We start from the raw sequence: 19,490 nt of genomic DNA on the forward strand, positions 1-19,490 counted from the left end.
GGTGGCCCAGAGCAGCCTGTGCCTTTCATTACCGACTGAACCGTCAGTGGGTGGACCACGCTTGGGAACTACCAAAGACTTTCAGCCGTCACACTCGGGCAGAACACGCGCTTTCTGGAGCATGTTTCCAGCGGCACAAGCCTTAGTGTGTGTTCACTCAGATGGAGATTCTTTGTACACCCACAAACATCTGGGAAATATATTTCCTTGGTATTTCTTGCAGTTGCTCACACAATTTACAGTGGAAAACCATAGCAAAGATTTTGCCTCTTTCAAGAAAATGTCTTGATCACTGAAGCATTCTATCCTGTGGGTTCTCTAGTGGCCTTAAAGAATGAATATTGTTTCTCTTAATTCCTAATTTCCTTTCTGGACTTGAGTTGTCTCTGACTGCAATCTAAGAAAACTTACTTTATGCCTCAGTGGATGGTTTTTCTTCAGTGAGGACCCTCTATGACGATAACTCAGAAACAAAAAAGTTAACTCTGTATACTTTTCAAGTGTTTCTAATTCCTTCAAAATGAAGAAGTGACTATAGTTTCACCTTAGATAAAATTTGGCCTTGGAGTCTCGTCTGTATTGGTCCTGAATCTATACTGACATATTTACTATTTTGAGTTAGAATTATTCCAGATTGGGCACCTCAAGATTGAAACCCAAGCTTGTTGTGTAGAGCACGTGTCAGTGTAACTCCCCAGTTTCACCCACTGCCCATGAACCGACAGCCTTGTTCTCCCCAGATGTGTTTGCCAACCTGTCACTGCGGCTTGGTTTTCCACCTGCGGGATCCCTGGGGACCAGCAGGCCCTGCGGCTGTGCAGAATCCACAGGAGCACCCAGTAAGTAAGAGCTTTCATTGTGGCAAATAAATGCTTAGTGTTCTCTTTAGGTAAAAATTATGTGCATCTCTGGAGTTTTGGCATGTAATACTACTATCTGTAGAAAGAGCTTCTATTTTCTCTCATCCCCTAATTTGTACTGTTCCGGTGGTCGGTGTACAATATAATTATCTTTGAGACACTGAATCCACAGGACACATAGATATGAATAAATTAACTGAAAGGTCTCAAACTGAGGTATGATTTCTTGAACAAACATGTAACATTTCATATGGGTCATTTTCAATTGGCATGCCCAACTCTACTCAAAGGATGTTTTTATGTGTAAAGAAAAGCAAAGTAAATATGGGCAAACAAAAAATGAGATGCTTCTTTTAGTTATAAACATAAATTGAACAACTATGGATATGGCTGCCTGTGTGCAAAATAGCTTTTGACATTTTTCAATTGAAAGGATTTTCTTAAAGGATCCAAAAAAAAGTGACCCACTTAAACTGTTCTCCACGGCTGTGTCTGCCCAGGCAGAATGAAGCGAACAGTTGAGCAATTATTTGTGAGTGGAATTGATTTGGACAGTCAACCTGAATAAGTCAAACCCGAAGTGCCCTTCCTTTCCTTCTCAGTGGCAGTATCTGCCCCCTCCTCTCCCCACAGTCTGAATTCTGCTTCTGCTCTCCATTTTGCCTATGTAGACAGAAACTTTATCCAGGAAAAGAGTTACACATTTTTCTAGATTTTGGATTTGCTCGGACAGTTCACCCCACATTCCTTAGTTTTTATTAATGGTGTTTCCAATGATGCAAAAAATTTGAGATTTTAACTGGGATTTTCCTGGCAAGGCACATACAGACCGCCTGATTCTCTTGGTTGCCTGAAACCTCTCATACTTTGGTACTTGAGTGTGACTCAAAGCCCGTGTCTCAAGGGAGGATATGACGACTCTCTGGGTGGCATGAGCATGTCAGGATTTAATGAGCATCTCTGATTTGGCCCTGGTGTGACACAGCACACTGCCGAGAACTGGGTTTTCATGTTACCCGTTGCTAGTGCTGTTCCCTCTTCCTTTCTCATTTCCTCTTTTCTTTACCTGTTTCTTTACCTCTTCCTTTCTCATTTCCTCTTTTCAGTCTTTACTAGAAACATTTCTGGGAATCTTCAAACACAGCTATTATTCCTTAAAATTTTTTTTTTCCAAGAATGTAGGAGTAGACTAAGATTGTGGGAAACATAAAGAGAAATCTATTTAGGAGTTAGCTTCTACAGGTTGGGGAATTGGAGAGAGATTTTTATAAAAGATTAACAATAAAACCAGTAAGTCATTCAAGTTTAGGAGTAGAAATGGCATTTTTGTCAACTCTTCATTTACAGAAGGAAGAAAGGACTTCACCTTCTCATTAGACTTTCCTGTCACCTGGAAGGGGCGAGGCCATCAAGACCACACAAACTTAGCACCAACACAGATCCACGTTTGAAAACAGGACTCCAGGCCATGCGTAATGGCCTACAGTTTCAAGCTGTATTCAGTTTTTTAAAAAATCTTACATAATGGCAGAATTTACAGCAAAATCCTCAGAGTTAATTTCAAAAGAATATTCTATGTTTCTTGCTAATAGCTAAGCCTGAATTCAGTAACAGGCGATGATGCTGGTGACATGATGGCATATTCACCTTTTGGTGACTCTTCTGAGCTATAAAACTGAGGCTCACATCACTTACCCTGTGTGTTACTGGAGACATCTAAAAATAGATGAGAAGATAAAAAGCAGAGGTGATCTCATTTCCCCTTTTAGCTTTTTCATGAGCCAAAGGAGCCAGGAGCCCAGGTGCCTGAGTGGGGCAGGGTGAGGTCACACTGTCCCGGCTCTGAGACAGGCGGCGTTCCCAGTGTTGTGTCAGGTCATCGAACTTTGTAGGCTACTGTTAGTGGCTGGGCAGCCCTATCAGTGCTCTCTAGTGGCTCACGTTAGAGAAATTTTCCTCAAGTTATTTTTAGGAGATAATTGAATAATGGCACAAAAGATGTATATTGTCTGTGTCTTGTGCGGAAGTAGGAGGCTGGGGTGGGCATTCGGAGCGGAAGGCAGGCCTACTTTGTGGCCAGGTAAAGCTGAGCTTGCTCCGTTCCAAGGAGTTAAATACAAAGATGCTGGCCTTGGAGCTATCTTAATAGTTCAGGTCTGTAGCTTATTGTTTATTCAATGCAATTTGTTTGACATGCTCCCTGACATTCAATATCTAGCTGTTCTTAACTAGTATAAACCTAAGAGAAAATCCCACGAGAAAAATCTGGTCTTTCTAGACTAGCCTGGTGCAGCAATTTGGAGAGTAGGTTCTGCTGGAGAACCGTGCAGAGGGAAGGGTGAGCCCTGCGTCGCCATCCCCGTCCCCGTCTAACAGCTTAGGTTTCTTCCTTGAAGAAAATAGAAAACATATATTAAACTTGCATTTTTTTTCCTGGCCTCCTCATTGCCTCCAGTGTGAGGGTTTTTAAAAAAGTATGTGTCGATGGTAAGTTGCTTTGTTTTATGTATGGGCTATGGTCAGTTTTACACAAGTGTTTATACTTCTGCAGATATCCAAAACACATCTGTTTCCAGAGTGGATACGTTTTCTTTCTTTCTTTCTTTCTTTTTTTGAAACAGATGTGTCCTTCTCCACGCCAGCACAGCTCGGCAGCTCGCAGAGGCTTGTCTGCACCAGGGAGAGGGCTGACCATGGCTGGGGGGCCACGAAAGGAATTCTCGGCTCGGAAATCTGCCTGTGTGGGTTTGCCATGGCTCCTTCTGGCTCCACAGCCAGTGGTGTATGTCACAGCTGAAGCCAGGTCACCTGACTCGGCAAGAGCTCTGAAATCACCCTTGTCACAAATGATTCACGTGCCAGCATATAATGTCAGTAGTGATTCTTGTTTTTTGGTTCATTTAATTGGAAAGCTCTTTTTGGTTGTCGTAGAAAAAAAGCCAAACTCTGTAAAATAATTTTAAAGAGATTTATTCTGAGCCAAATTTGAAGCTCAAAGCCAAGAAGCCTTGAGCAAGTGGACTCGCTGTGGCTGGGTTACAGTTTGGTTTTACACATTTCAGGGAGACAGGGGTTACAGGTAAAGTTATAAATCAATACGTGGGAGGCTACATTGGAAGGGGTGGGGCTTACAGGTGGGTTTAAAAATTCTTTGACTTGTAATTGGCTAAAGACATGAAGCTTTGTCTAAAGGCTTGGAGTGTTTTAAGATAAGGAGGTGTTAATCAGAGAGAAGCCACAGGACTTACATTTGTTGTGTAAACTGAGGACCTGCAGGTCTGTCTTGCATCCCCTTAGGCCTGTTAGTGGGTTACAAAGATGTCCCCAAAAAGGGAGGGGGCGTGATAAGGCCTGTCTGACCCCCCTCCTCCTGGCAGACAGTTTAGTTTTAGGATATTCCCTTGGCCAAGAGGGGGTCCATTCAGTCATCCCATGGGGGGTGAGCCTTAAGATTTTATTTTAGTTCACAGGTCTGTAGGTTTAACTAAATTGCTCAGAATTATACAATAATTTTGTGGTCTTGATCATTAGGGAATTATAGGTTTAAAAATCTTTTGATTGTGCAGACATTTTTGTTATGATGGAAGACATTGTTTTACTATATGACTGATATATTCAGGAATATACTAGTCAATATGCCATATTTTGGGCTGAAAATATGAAAGTTCAAGCGATGGAAAGAAAAATGAGTAGAAAAATAAAACTATATCTCTGATAATCTATAAGCAAAAATTATTTCTTAAAATTCCTATTTTATTCCTTTAGTAAATGCTTATATTTTACTCATATTTATAAGAAATGAACCTTTTAGAAATGAGGATATTTAATATTGACCAGTATATTGTGCGTTATAGATCATCCAGTTCTGTTTTGACTAATTTCCTGCAACTCCTGAAAAATTACTTTTCTGACCCACAATAAATGTATCACATTATATTTTGATCCTAGTATCTTCGTCTTACGACAGCTCAACCTGAAGTAGTAGCTCTATTAAATGTTTACAGAGAAGTAGCTTCATTCGATTAATAAAAGGCATGGCAGGTGATTACATTTCAATAATACCACTGGATTCTCCTCTGACATTTCTGAGGCCTCGCACAAGAATAAATGGGGAACTGTGTGTTATGTAGTATTTTTATATATATGGAGTTACGCGAATTAATGAATCAATCTCAGAAACTCACATAGTCTATCTTCGTCCTACCCGAGTACAACTTAGAAAGCTCAGATTCAAAACCACCCAGGGCCGGCACATGGTGGCACAGGGAGCCCTGAGTGTTGGCCGCCTGGGACCCACCACTTTCCGACTGTGAGGACCCTTGAGCGTGGACATGGGGACAGCCCAGCTGGCACATCCCAACTCTGTCCACTTGCCCCCCACTACCCTACACATAGCACCCCTTAGTCAGCCTTCAGGCCTGCGAAGAGGACAGCCTGCATCCTGGGAGTGGGCCCAAGGTCACTTGGGCAGTGACTTTGGGGGTCTGCGTTTGGGTGCCAGGAGCTTGTTCTGGAGGGACGGATAGTCTCGCTGTGAGGGGGGATGTGGCTGGGGGGGCCAGAGCGGATCCCCTAAAGCATGGGGACCAGTGAAGGCCCCCCGGCCAGGGGCTGTAGGTGCTGAGTGCCACCCCAGTCTTCCCGTCAGCGGATTTTCGCCTTGCTCCATTACTGTCGGTGGTTATTGTAGAATGCTCTGGAGACACATTGAAAATCAACTTTTCTTTCAAAAACTGAAGATTTTAAGTGAAGGTTTTCAAGTCATTTGAGACTTGGCTTTCTATCTTCATGGCATTAAATAATGATGTTTTTCATACATGGAAGTCCACAGATGTTAATGGGTTACAGTTTCTGTTTAGAAGCATTTACAAAAGAACATTTTGATCTTGTCTCATCTGTTATCAGAATAAGATGCAAAATGATTTCTATGCCTCCAGAACAATGATGGCATAGTAGAGTTAGTATAACCTTGAAAACATGTTGTTTGTTTCCTCCTTTCTGAAATGTCCGCAGGCTAAGTTTTCTGACTGCATTGCATGCCAGCCACTTCTGTCCATTCCAAATTTTTCATGTGGTGCAGAGTTGAACTTGGTCTAATGAGCTCGAGCTCGATTCTTGCATGGTTGGAAAGGCATGAAATGTAGGCTTGTGAGATTGTGCTGTGAGCAAACATAGTTCTTTCTTTACAATATAGAAGATCAAAGCCTAAATATTATAGCTGGCCTATACTAATGTCTAATAATCACTAATTAACCGAATCCTGACTGAATTCATTTCCTAGGACTGCCGTAGCAAAGTACCACAAACCGGGTGGCTTAAAACAGCAGAAACTTTTTCTTCACAGCTTTGGAGGCCAGAAGTCCGAAGTCAAGGCGTGGGCTGGGTCGGCCTCCCTCTGGACCCCCAAGGGAGGGTCTTTCCTGGCCTCTCACAGCTTCAGGCAGCCCCTCTGAGCTGCGCCTCCTTCCTCCCAGGCCAGCTTCCCTCTGTGTCTGCGTCCCCATTTCCTCTTCCAGTTAGTGTCGTACAACAGTCCACCCTAATCCAACGTGACCACTTTTTAACCCAATTACAGGATTACGTTGCAGTCATATTTCAAAGAAAGGTCATATTCACAAGTTCCAGGGTTGAGGACATAAATATATCTTTTTTTTTTTTTTTTTAGAGACAGAGTCTCACTCTGTTGCCCAGGCTAGAGTGAGTGCCGTGGCATCAGCCTAGCTCACAGCAACCTCAAACTCCTGGGCTCAAGCGATCCTCCTGCCTCAGCCTCCCGAATAGCTGGGACTACAGGCATGCGCCACCATGCCCGGCTAATTTTTTCTATATATATTTTTAGTTGGCCAGATAATTTGTTTCTATTTTTAGTAGAGACGGGGTCTCGCTCTTGCTCAGGCTGGTCTCGAACTCCTGAGCTCAAACGATCCACCCACCTCAGCCTCCCAGAGTGCTAGGATTACAGGTGTGAGCTACCTCACCCAGCCCATAAATATGTCTTCTGAGGAGACAGAATTCAAGTCATGACACTAACTATATGCTAAGCGGCCTTTGCTGTGGGTGATCTGGAGTCAGAAAGGAAACTTCCAGATCCAGAAGGGAGAGACAGAAGCATCCTCCCTCCCGATGCTCTTCCTTCCTTCATCCCCTGCCAGGTGTCCCTCTTTCATCCATTCTATTTTAGCAGGTAGCTTCCATGCTAAAATTTCCTTCATTGGTCTTTGGGGATATTAATTTCTGTTGTTTGGTGCAGCACTGTGTAGCAGACACTTGGTTTTCTTCCTGAGAGCCCCTTTCCTCACTCTAGAACCCGTATTTGGTGTAGGTCTCAGGGAAGATGAGTCTTGTCCCAGTGGCTACCCCCAGCCGATCACAAGGCAGCACAGCTGTTCCTTCCCAGTGTGGGATTGGGCTGGGAAGAAGCACCTGACCCGATTGATTCTAAGTTACAAGACGTGCGTGGACATCAATGCGGATGAGGTGTCCTTGAGGGAAAGATTCTAAGCTCTTAAAAAGAGGCATGAGAGAGAAAGCCCTTTTGTTTATTTATTTTGTCTCTGGACATCCGTGTGTGAGGCTGTGTAAGGTCTGGAGATAGAGTCATTTTGCAAACATGACAGGGCCTCACCAAGGCAAGGCAGGCAGGACACAAGGATGACGCCGGATACTTAATAGTGTCCTTGATGTGCTCAATTGACGAACCCTGCAGCCTCCCTACGTCTGTGTGGTAGTGAAGTTTCCATGTTGACCCAGCTGCTGAGAGGAAAAGTCGGAAGCCTGTCTCTCCAGCAGTCTGGGAGCAGCTAATCCGCCCATTTTCAGTCAGCTTGGGTTGTTCGCCATAGTAATACACATGTATTCCATGCTTATTCTTGTCAGCCTCAGTCTGTGATTTCATTTTGAGCAATCATTTGGCATTTTTGAAATGGTTTGCCTATTGCTAGGCTGCATCTTAGTCCCTGTGCTTTCTGAAAAGACAAAGTGGAACACAAGAGGCATGTATGAGAAAAAAGTCATGAGATCTACAGCTCAAATAATAAATAGCCTCGTGTAAGGTCTTATTTCAAACTTGAAACTTTGGCCTAAATTTTAGTGTCCTTTATACGGAATGGATGTATTTCAGAGTGTTGGCTGTGTTACAAAGCTAACATCGTACATTTACCTGTTGTAATACATAATGAAATTAAAGGCATATTCCCCATCAAAAACACCGCCAAGTAGAATTGAATTTTAAAACTTCCAGCAAAAGACATGATCAGGTTTGCAAGTTGCTTGCCGTTGTACTACTTGATGTCATTCACAGTTGTTTGAGAATTTGCAAAGATTTCTCAGATGGGAGATTTTTATTCTAGCATTGCCGTCAATTTTCAGGGTCATGGAACTTCTCACATTCCCAAAATTCTTTTGATCACATGTTTGTGGTTCCCTAAATTTAACATTTTCTTCTTTTTTTTTTACTGGTACATGATAGCTGTACGCATTTTGGGGGTCCATGTGGTATTATGATGCCTGTATACAATGTGTAATTATCAAATCACGGTGATGGGAATATCCATCACCTCCAACACTTGTCTTTCTCTCTGTGTTGGGAAACCTAAAATTCTCCCCTTCTAGCTATTTTGAAATATACTATACAAATGACAATCCAAAAGTTTGAAATTCTAGCTTCCCCACACCTGTCTCTGTGCCCAGACCCACAGCTCAAACATCATTTCCTCATCTCACACAAGGTGGTGAGCTGGACCCAGCATTTCTAAAAGTTGCACACTGGGAACCCTAAATGGCAAGACAATAATAAATGTGCTTGGAACATAGACTCTCTTGGAAGGTCTCCATCAGAGATGAAAAACTGAGGGCCAATTTTGCAGTCTAAGTCATGACCTATATTTGTTTTCGTATCTGAATATTGAGTAAATTGAGACAGCAAAAAATGTGCCATGCAAACTCCAAACACACTGTATTCCTTCAGTAATACACATTCAGTAGTTTTAAAACTTGACAGAACACTCTCTTCCTTTTCTAAATGTCAGGAATGTGTTTCTAATGATGTTAGACCACAATATCATACGTTGCAATAGGTGCCACCACTTAAAATCCTTTGCCAGGATGTGAAAATTCCTTAGTCCAACATTCATAAACTAATTAGTGTGTTTTAGTATAAAACTAGCTTCATAAATGTAGACAGTGCATAAAGTGATTTTATTTAAAATAGGAATACTTCCACGAGGAATCTAGAAAAAGTTAAGTTCTGTGGCTGAATGCTGTGAAGAGAGGCTATGTGAGATGTAGTGAAATCAGTGGGGAATGGACGCATCTCATGGACAGGCATCGTTATTTTACTGGAGTTTGGAAAACCAAACTTGCTATTATGATAGATCATGCACCTATTTGACCCTTTAAAATAAAAAGCTTATTCACAACTATATTCTATGTTAAAACAATTCTCTCTTCTTAAAGAAAAAGAAATACTGTGAAGAGTTGTAGAAAACACGTGGGAATTGGAATTGAACAGACTCCAGTTTGATTTCAGTTCTTCCTCTTAATATTTGGACAATCTTAAGCAATTTTACTTCACCTTTTCTTTCCTTTTTTTCACAGAGTTTTCGTAAGATTAATAATGTATGTAAATCATTGGGCACATAGTAAAGGCATGCAAAAAACAGCAGCTGCAGGTAATAGCCGTGTTTCGGCACAGTGTGGCATCGGCCCAGGTGACGCAGGGCCAGGCATCAGTGGCTGCACTGGTTTCCCAGGGTGGCTGTAACGCTCCTTCCAGAACTCTTTAAGGGTGTCTTCAGAAATGCTTTAAAAATGAATAGTTAAGGCCTAGCGCGGTGGCTCACGCCTGTAATCCTGGCACTCTGGGAGGCCGAGGCAGGAGGATCGCTCGAGGTCAGGAGTTCGAGACCGGCCTGAGCAAGAGCGAGACCCCCGTCTCTACTAAAAATAGAAAGAAATCATCTGGCCAACTAAAATATATATAGAAAAAATTAGCCGGGCATGGTGGCACATGCCTGTAGTCCCAGCTACTCGGGAGGCTGAGGCAGGAGGATCGCTTGAGCCCAGGAGTTTGAGGTTGCTGTGAGCGAGGCTCATGCCATGGCACTCTAGCCCGGGTGACAGAGTGAGACTCTGTCTCAAATAAAAAAAAAATGAATAGTTAAGATCTCCATGCTTTAAGTGAGATTTTGAAGTATGAAAACAGAAGCCATATACGTCCCACTACAGGAATTTCGCTTGCAATAGGTTTTGTAAAGACTTGGTTTTTGGGGTTTTTGTTTTTTAATTATTTGTTTTCATTCTTTCCGAATCTTCTCATTGGAAGACCTTGTTTATTTTTAGTTTGGTACCCGGAAACCTCTCCATTCCCCAGCAGTGTTCTGGTGGTCCTGGCAGTGACGGCGGTGGTCTTCCCTTTCCAGGTGCTTGGGCCTGTCTAGAGCGTTATGAGCAATGACAGCTGAGTCCTTAGAAGCCGTCCACCCGGGCAGTGAATGACGTCATGACGGCTACAACTCCGTTTATTTCTTTCACAAAATAAAATCATGCATAAAATTCCTAAGATTGACCAAGAAAAGGTTGAAGGCTGTTTAACAATTTACATAAGTAATCTTGACAATAAGTTTTTTGTTGAAACACAGTTCAAATGAAAGCAGAGGGGAAACCTTTTGGGTGGTTGGACACAATCCAGCAAGACCAAGACCAAACCACTAGGGCCTCGTAAATGACCTGGCTTCAGATCACTGACGTGCTGGCACCAATGGAGGGTAAGAAGAAAAACTACTTTACAAACGACAAACACACGGCAAGAATTCTTGTTTGGAGAGTCAGAAAGCCAGTGTTAGTGTTGATGATAGAGATTTTTAAAAGTCAGCTGTCTTGCTTTGATGCAGTGAATAAGTCTGTTTGGAAACCTCTTCAGAGCAGCAACATCATGACGTGACAACGGTCGGCTTTGCAAATCCTACCACCGCTTGTGTCCCTTCTGCCCCCAGGACCCTTGTCCTGCAGCTTCCTCTCCAGGTCCTGTCCCATTGGTTCCACAGCACTTTCAAGATGTCATTGGTTCTAGAAGGGAGAGTCACATCTATGTGTGATTTTCTTAAGCTTTCCTCATGAGAACAGTCCTGCAATAATGACTGTATGTTCTGAACATGCTGTTTGCCTTGGGCTCGTGTGCGATGAGCACACTTCCCGAAGGCCAACCAGTAGGGGACAAATACAGGGACCAGGTGACCCTCCATGTTTGGAAAGCCCCACGTACAAGCAGCAAGGACAAAAAGGTGCTGAGCTCAAATTGGGTGCTGACGCGACGTGACCAAAGTGGACAAGAGCGAGTCTCTCCTGATGGGTCCGTCTGGGGTCTGTGCTTACCTGGTTCCACCCATGGGCAGGGTGCAGAATGGCACCACTGGCAGCTGGCAGCCTGGGGAGAGGGCTCACGGCGGTTCCTCTGTGTACACGGCTAATGCTCTGCGTTAGTCTCAGCCTTTCGCACTTACATGGGCACAGTCAAGATAATAACCATGCCACAAAAGCACAGCGTATGACTAGAAGGGGACAGATGGCTTTCCCTGGCATGACAGAGCCATAACTGAAGGGCGAGGCTACATGACGCTGATGTCAGCTCGTCTTTATTTTACCATCTGGCTCCTTGTCTAGGGCTTCCTCAAAAGGGATGTCCCCGCTACCCTGCGCCGGGGCCTCCTCTCCCACACGGCAGTCCGTGCGGAAACACAAAGGAGGTGGATGGTGCTGGTGTTCTGCGTAAGCCCCATGCCAGGCTTGTTAGCAGAAGCCTCTTCCTTCACCCTGGCTGGCTTCCCCTTCGCAGCCAGGAGTCTCCACTTAAGTCCTTTTTAATGAGAGGAGCTCAGCGCTCACTCAGTGGTCCCCACCTTCCTCGTAAAGGAACTGAGCTCCACCCCCCCCAGCAGCCACTTCCGACAGCATCCCTAATAGGAGCCTGACGCCTTCCTGTGACGCCTATTCAGCGCCTGCACTTCTCGTCTTCAGAACCAACAGTGCTGTTTTTCAGAACAACAGCGTGGTGTTAAACTCACCCCATTGGAAATCCGACCCCACCACCCCCTGCTCTCCCGAGTCAGCTTGCAGACTGAGGGTTACGTGTTCACATACCGGCCCATACGGATAATCCAGACTAATGACAGGCCTGGTCGCTCACGGATGAATATCGAAAACTTCACCAGTTTGAGCTTATTCCACTGGAGCTCTGCCTCGACGATCATGTCGTTGGGTGAAGACTATTCACGGAAGAGAGGTGTTCAGTGCTCAGAGAAGAAAGGGCAGAGTACAAGAGCTGCTTCTGTTTCCAGTTACTTGAGTGATTTTTCAGGGGCTAAATAAGCCACTTTATCTAGAAGTGCTTAAACAATTGCTTAAATAATGCATGGGTGAGGGGAGGCTTTCTGAATCCCAGTGGTGCCTTTTATTTGAGAAAGATTCGTTACAGGTTCCCAGACCTGCTTGTGGACATCACCAGGACATCCGTTCTACTATTCTCTTTGTCCTTGTTTCCAACTGGTGGCATTCTTCAAATACAGAGCGGCATGGTAAAAAATATTTGCAGCACAAATTTTATTCTGATTCATGATTGGAGCAAATATCTGCCCTGAAATTTACCTTTAGAGAATTTTTTAAATCATTTAATAGAAAATTTAAAACAAACATTCTATTTTTTTTTCCACATCCTTCATTTATTTGGCATGACCCAAACAGCCTTGCCTCACATTGCGATCAACTCTCTCCACAGAGGTAGAATTTCTGAAACGCTGCTGTATTTCACCTGTCATTTGCGTGTGGAATCTTTGGCAAGTGGTCTGGGCAGAGCTGGTGACATCTCTCAGAGCAGAGTGAGACGTGCACACAGCCGCTCAAGTGTTGCTCGTACCTCGGCAGCCTTGGCACAGCGCTCGGTGAACTGTCCAAAATCTGTGACTTTTTCCATTTAGACACTGATTTCCTCATTCTAAGAAAGGACATTATTCATCTTTAGAAACAGTGGTTCTCAAATTGCAGTACCCAGGCCAGGAACATCAACATCAGCCAGGAACTTGCTAGAAATGCACACTCTCAGGCCACACTACGAGATTTGAACCAGAAACTGGAGGAGTGGGGGCCACCAGCCGGGTTTAACAATCCCTCCTGGGGCTTTATTGCACACCGAGAGCCACTTAGCAGAAGAGCAGACTTTACCTGCTGTGAATTGGGTGACACAGAGTGGCAGTTCTCTTGTGCTGCTGAAAGTCTGACAGAGCAGGTAGCACTCACTGAACCATCTCCCCCTTGCTGTGCGATGTTGTAATCACAACTTAAAAATCTGATCAATAAGATACAGAAGACCTTAAATAACCTTTTAAGCCCCTGGCCTTTACGACAGACATGCTGAAATTTCAATATTTTCTTGTTCTCACCCAAATCCATTTTAACACATTAATCATAGTCTTTTAAACAGGAAGCCAGTTGGAAAGGGGTGGGGGAGCAGTCACAGGGCAGGACGGCAGCAGAAACACCGCAGATTTGTGCAGAAAGTATCGTGCCCAGGAAATAACCCTCAGGCTATGCCTGTTCTAAAAATTTTCAAAATAAGTCTCTTCATCTGTAGGATCTTCCCTTTCTTCATTAGTGAAGCTAAATCTTGGGTTCAGAACGTTGTCATCTTGCCTGAAAACTCCGTGACCTTCTCCTAATCAGCTTTCTTCTTGAGCAAATTTCTTTTTTGTCTTCTCAGATCAGCTCTAAATACAGCCACGCAAATACTGTTTTCTGTTGCTGCGTATTGACTTGGCACACTGGTAATTTCCTTTAGTCTTTTTCCATGACTCTCCCAGCGCGCATCTCGAGCACGCATGGCTTTTGTCATCTTCACCAGGCTTCTTGTCCCTGTGTGGTCTTCTCTGTGTATTTACTCATGAACTTCTACCCATACCGTTATTTCCTTTAACCTGGACTTTGAGTCTTTTATCTTTGCCTTTTTCCACTGTCTACTTAGTATGGGACAGCATCCCCTGGCTTATGAACAGGTGAGCTGAGGAGCTGGCCATGGTGGCAGGGTGAGCTAAGGACAGTCCCCTCCCTTGTGAGTGAAATAGCTTAACACACAATCTCTCTGCAGAGAAGAATGAAGGTTCCTGAGCGCAAGAGACGACAGACAGTCATCCCGGTTGGCCACGCGGAGTCCTCGTGTCTTTACCATCACCTGCTCATTCTGGACATCTTGCGCCATCTCCGATTCCATGGCAACCCTGTTTCCATGTCTCTTGCAGCCTCCAGCATACCCCATGCCTTTGTGCAGATTACAAAACAGTGGTCTCTCTAGGGACATCAATGATAAAAAGACACACCCAGAGGCAGACAATTTTACAGGACCCCTTGGTTGGACAAAACACAGACAGGTGGCCCTTCCGTTAGGTGGGTGTTGCCCTCAGGGCTTGGCAGGTCCAGCCTGGGCTGGATTCCATTCCCACCCCACTGCCTGTCCCGGTGCCTTTGCTTTGTGCAGAACTGCACAGTCTGATCTGCGGCGCTGCTGTCTCTGCCCCCTTTCCCACTGCTGTGTCTAGAGCAGCCGTTCTCCAAGCACAATTCTTGGACCGGTGGCACCGTCACCTAGAGACATGCTGGAAACACAAGCTCTCAGTCCCCACTGCAGAGTTCCTGGCTCAGCAAGCAGCAATCTGTGTTTAATCAAACCCTCCAGATGATTCTGATGTACACCAGAAAAGCACTTGGCACACAGTAGGTCTGCAGTAAATGCTTGTTTGTTGAATGAATAAATGAATTTCTCCTTCACAATGAAGCTCAAGCACCCTCTCCTTGAGACAGCCCCTTCCCCAGCCTCCCGCTTGCTCGGCTCTGTCCTCTCCGTGCTTGCACGGTGCTCCCTGCCGCCGTGCGCTGGGCCGCGGTGCTCTGCGAGAAGCTCTCTCCGTGCCCTGCCCTGGCTCTCCACGAGCACAGAGATGGTGGTGCCCAAGCTGCACCCCTGTCGCCCCCAGCACAATGCTTGGGCCACGCTGGAGACCCAGTTCACGTGGGCAGAAGACACAGCAAACAGCAAACGATAAAGTCATCACTGGGCCTGGCGTCTGTACCTGCCCAAAGACCATGGGATTCCAATCAATTCAAGAACCCATGCTAAGAAGAAACTATTTTGTCATTATGCCTCAAATGTGCCATTTCCTCTTGTTTAGTTGTTGTGCATACTCACAGTTTAGTAATAAAATTTGTTTATTAAAATATTTAAGCCACTTGTGATTTGTCCAGGGCAGTGTTTGTGTCCGTTTCTAGGCCTACGTGTAAATGAGGTCGGGGGCTGGACCTAACCGGACCCTCGAGATGCTGATCCAGTCACCGGCAGGAGGACAGGAGGCTGAGAAGGTGACTTCTGTGGGTGACGCTCCTGGAAAGGGAATTTATCGTGATGGGAAATGTTGGTCCACGTCTTCCTTTCTAGGCACCTGCTGCTCACGTTACCTCAAAGGACATTTTTATCAGGGTTTTCCCCTTCCACTTCCCCACTGGTGTCCTCCTTCAGCACAGCATATGAAGGGTTAGATGTTAAATCTATAAAACTGCTTTACCGTAGAACAGGAGTATCTGAAGAAACTAGTTTCACATGGCGTTTCAGTGTTCTAAGACGGCCGTAACAGAATAACCTGAGACTGAGTGGCTTAGAGAACAGAAATCAGTTTTCTCACAGTTCTGGGCACCACAAGTCTGGTATTAAGGTATCAACAGATTTGGGTTCTTCTAGCAACTTTCTCCTGGACTTGCTGGTGGCTGCATTCTCACTGTGTCTCCACCTGGTCTCTCCTCTGTGCTCATCCCTGGTATCTGTCCGAATTTCCTCCTCTCACCAGTCAGCTGGATGAGGCCACCCTGACAGTCTCATTTAGTCACCTCCTGAAAGGCCTTCTCACCAAATGCAGTCACATTCTGAGGTGCTGGGGGTTAGGGCCTCCACATCTGACTTGGACGTACTGGAAACTCAGTTCAACCCTTACATACGGGGAAGCAAAGTAACGGGTCTCCTGTTCTTGAGTAGAGTCGGGAACAGGTTCAGCCACTAATCAGGATTAACTTGCAGACGTTCTTTCCCAGGTAGGCAGATGCACTGTTTGCCGCCCCCTTCTACCTTGGTTATCTGCACCCAGACTTGTCTGAATCGCTGGATCCCAGCCCCATGACAGAGCTGTCCAGCATCTGTCCTCTTACTTTTCTGGACATGCAAGCCCACAGTTCGCTTCACTTCACTGTTCCTGATTTTATCCAAAAATCTTTGAATTGTTCCTTCAATCTCTCTCATCTTCAGCAAAGCATTTTTTTTTATTATTGTTGTAGTAAAATATACATAACATAAAATTTATGATTTTAACCATTTTAGGTGTACAATTCAGTGTCATTAATTACATCCACAATGGTGTGTAACCGTCATCATTATTCCCAGAATTTTTCATTATCCAAAACAGAAACATTGTACTCACTAAACAATAACTCCCCAATTTCCGCCCCCCACCCTCACCCCCGCAACTTCTAGCCTTCTAGTTCCAGTATCTACGCATTTGCCCAATATCCTTGTGTGTCTGGCTTATTTCACTTAACGTAATGTTGTTCATGTTCACCCTTGTTGTAGCACATGTCAGAACTTCACTCTTGGTCAGCAAGATGGGGGAACAGGAGGTTTCTGTTTTGTGTCCCCGACACAAACAATGATCCGGCAGCCGTACACAGACACAAGTGCTTTTGTGGGAGCTTTGGGATCCAGGAGGGAGGCCGCGGAACTCCCATGAAGCCCAAGACCAAGGAGCGCCATTTTGAGGAGGTCGTCCCACACCACAGTGACAGGCGTTCCAGACACGGTCCTGGCCAAGGACAGAAAGTGGCTTCATCCCAGTGAACTTGGCTCCTTCTCCTCTGGCCGTGGTCCTGCACCCAACCCCCACTGGCAAGGGACCGGGAGGAGCCCCGTCTGCCCACGTCCCTTGTAACAGGCCCACCAGCCTTGGGTCCCTGACCACGGACCCTGCAGCAGCTCCATGTCCTGGTTCCAGCCCTACGTACCGTTCCTGTGTACACTGGTGAGTGAGCCTTTACTGACCTCAGTCTGGTATGTAAGCAGATAAGAAATGATTTCAGAAATAAAGCAGAAAAAAAAAGAACCTCGCTCGTTTCTAAGGTTGAATAATAATATCTCATTATATGATTATATTTATACACTTTGTCCATTGATGGAACCTTGGGTCGTTTCCACCTTTTGGCTTTTGTCAGTAATAATAATAATAATGATGATGACCAGTACAGCCTTTTCTGCATGGAGTAATTCAGTGCTTTCAAACTGCTTTCCATGAAGCATTTTTTCGCCTGATTTAGGTATCAGCATTTCATTTAAGGCTTAAAAATTAGTTTTGCTGGTGAAATAGAACAAGTCCGGAGTTTGAAGTCAGACGGCAAATGCCGTTTCTGCCTTCTGTTTGCTGTGTGAATTTGGGGCAAGCGATGTAACTCCTCTGCCTTCAGCCTCTTCCTCTCTGACGTGGATCTGGCGATTTCTGCAGCGCACGTCGTGGGAATGAATGAGAGACAGTAAAGCACCTAGAGTGTGCGTGGCGTCCAACACCCAGCGGGAGCGCAGCAGACGCCGGCCGTCAGCGCTGTTTCCAGACAGCCGCGCGTGGCAGCCACCAGGCTTTTAAAGACACTGCGTTTTAATCAAGCTGCTTTCTTCATCCCATCATGACACATCGACACTTGGCTCCTACTCTTTCCTCTAATAGCTGTGAAGTTCTGTTTCAATCACTTACATAGATCACACCACCGTTCCAGGTTTGTCAACCCGTTTCACATTTCATTCTCAAAAGGTCTGTTCTGCCAGATTTACCTTTAGATCTATGTTATAACTTCTACTATGGAGAAAAATCATTAGAGAAGAGGTTCAGGATCATTCATGTCTGAATTATTTTGTGTCTATGAAGAAGTACTTAAATGGTGACAAAGACATTTGCTAAGACTGCTCATGCCAGGGAAAGAACAACGATGATTAACTTTTGAAGGCTAGATAGAAGATATTCTTTCACTGGGATGTTTTATAATTTCAAAGTGGCATTTTGTCACCCCAAAGATACGTGGAAATCTCTGATGGGGCGCTATTTCATATGCCTCAATCCAGGAAAAACTTTGGAAAGCCCTAGAATTGGCTTCGATGTGTGCAAAAGAGGAAGATTCTGTTCAGTCTTAGCCTGCCCTGGTGGTCGGTCTGTCTGCTTGGTGTTGGTGCAGTCACTGTCCAGCAATGTGATGGGTAAAAGAGACCCACAGATGTCCTGGCTCAGTCCAGACACCCTCATGCCTGGAAACCAGATCTGCACGTCTTAAAAGACCCACTCAGAGCTCAACCATTTTAATTCTGAACAAAATAAATCATGATGCAATCAACCATTTTGGTCTTTTGGTAAAAAATCAATTCTAGATATAGTTCACAGCCATTTATAGAAGGTTCGGGTTTTAAGTTCATGAAAAGCAGGGCAATAGTGACAAGAACTGTGACTTCAGGTATATTTTATTCAAAGTGTCCGGAAGTTTACACTGTAGGCCTTCAATCTGCTTTTAGAGATAGTGTAGCTGGAATTAACACTCCACAAAATCAATTTTAAAAATCCAACCATGCTAACATTTTGAAATTATCCAGATAATAAATACAGATATTTGAATGAAGCATCTGAATTGATTGGCGATTTAGCTAGCATGTGGCAACTTAGAGGTGAAGATTTTATTTCTCCAATAGTTCATTTTAGACAATCATTTACATTAATAGGCAGTGCCTCCTGAACTATATGAATGAAGCAATTGCCAGTGTCTGTGGCTGCTAGAAAGTGACCAACATATAACTCAAGCCCATTAGATACTGGTGCCAAAGTGAATAAATGTTCTCTGTTACTCTGTATTTTTGAAAGCTTTTGTACCAGATCTTTTTTTTTTAACGAGTTGCAGTTTGTTTCTAGCCACAGTCACTCCAGGGCTTATGTTACCTAGCTTGGCTTTCTACATCCATAAATCAGCCACACTTTTACCAAATTTTTAGTGTGTTCTTACAGGAAAGTCTTTTGTTTACTGGCAGAAACTTTTGTTTGTTTTCCAGTTTAATCATTTGATTTCTATCTTATTCATTGTGAATTTTATATGTAAACAAATTATCTCTGTTGTTGTCCTTTTTATTTTCTTTTAATGCTGATTTTATCACAAGAAAAAAACTTGTCTCTAACATTTGGAATCAAAGATTTATTTTTAGGTAAATTGTCCACTAGATGGAACTATTGTTTCAAAAGAATAAGGGTGGTGCCTTGACAAGGACTTATTTCTATAACTTTCCCACTGAAAGTTACAACATAAAAACTGATGGAGAATTCCTTTTTTTTTTCCTTTTCTGTTTTTTGCTTTTTATATAAGTGACATTAGCATTTATAACGTATGCCATTTTCAGTTTATATTCTGAAAATCTTTGCATCTCTGTTAAGACTTTAGTTAAGACATCTCAATGCTGAGTTCTCTTTTTAAAAAATTCATTTTCTGTATGCTTCACAGGTTTCATCACAACAAATGAAAATATCTTAGTTA

At 44.1% G+C, this 19,490-nt stretch overlaps 1 pseudogene; it reads left to right on the forward strand.

The window, feature by feature from the left end:
• Positions 1 to 15,123, forward strand: part of LOC123629830 — a 33,606-nt pseudogene extending 18,483 nt beyond the window's left edge.
• The last annotated feature ends 4,367 nt before the right edge of the window (positions 15,124 to 19,490 follow it).

The sequence above is a fragment of the Lemur catta genome, unplaced genomic scaffold (genome assembly GCF_020740605.2).
Source record: "Lemur catta isolate mLemCat1 unplaced genomic scaffold, mLemCat1.pri scaffold_53_ctg1, whole genome shotgun sequence".
In the NCBI taxonomy this organism is placed as follows: domain Eukaryota; kingdom Metazoa; phylum Chordata; class Mammalia; order Primates; family Lemuridae; genus Lemur; species Lemur catta.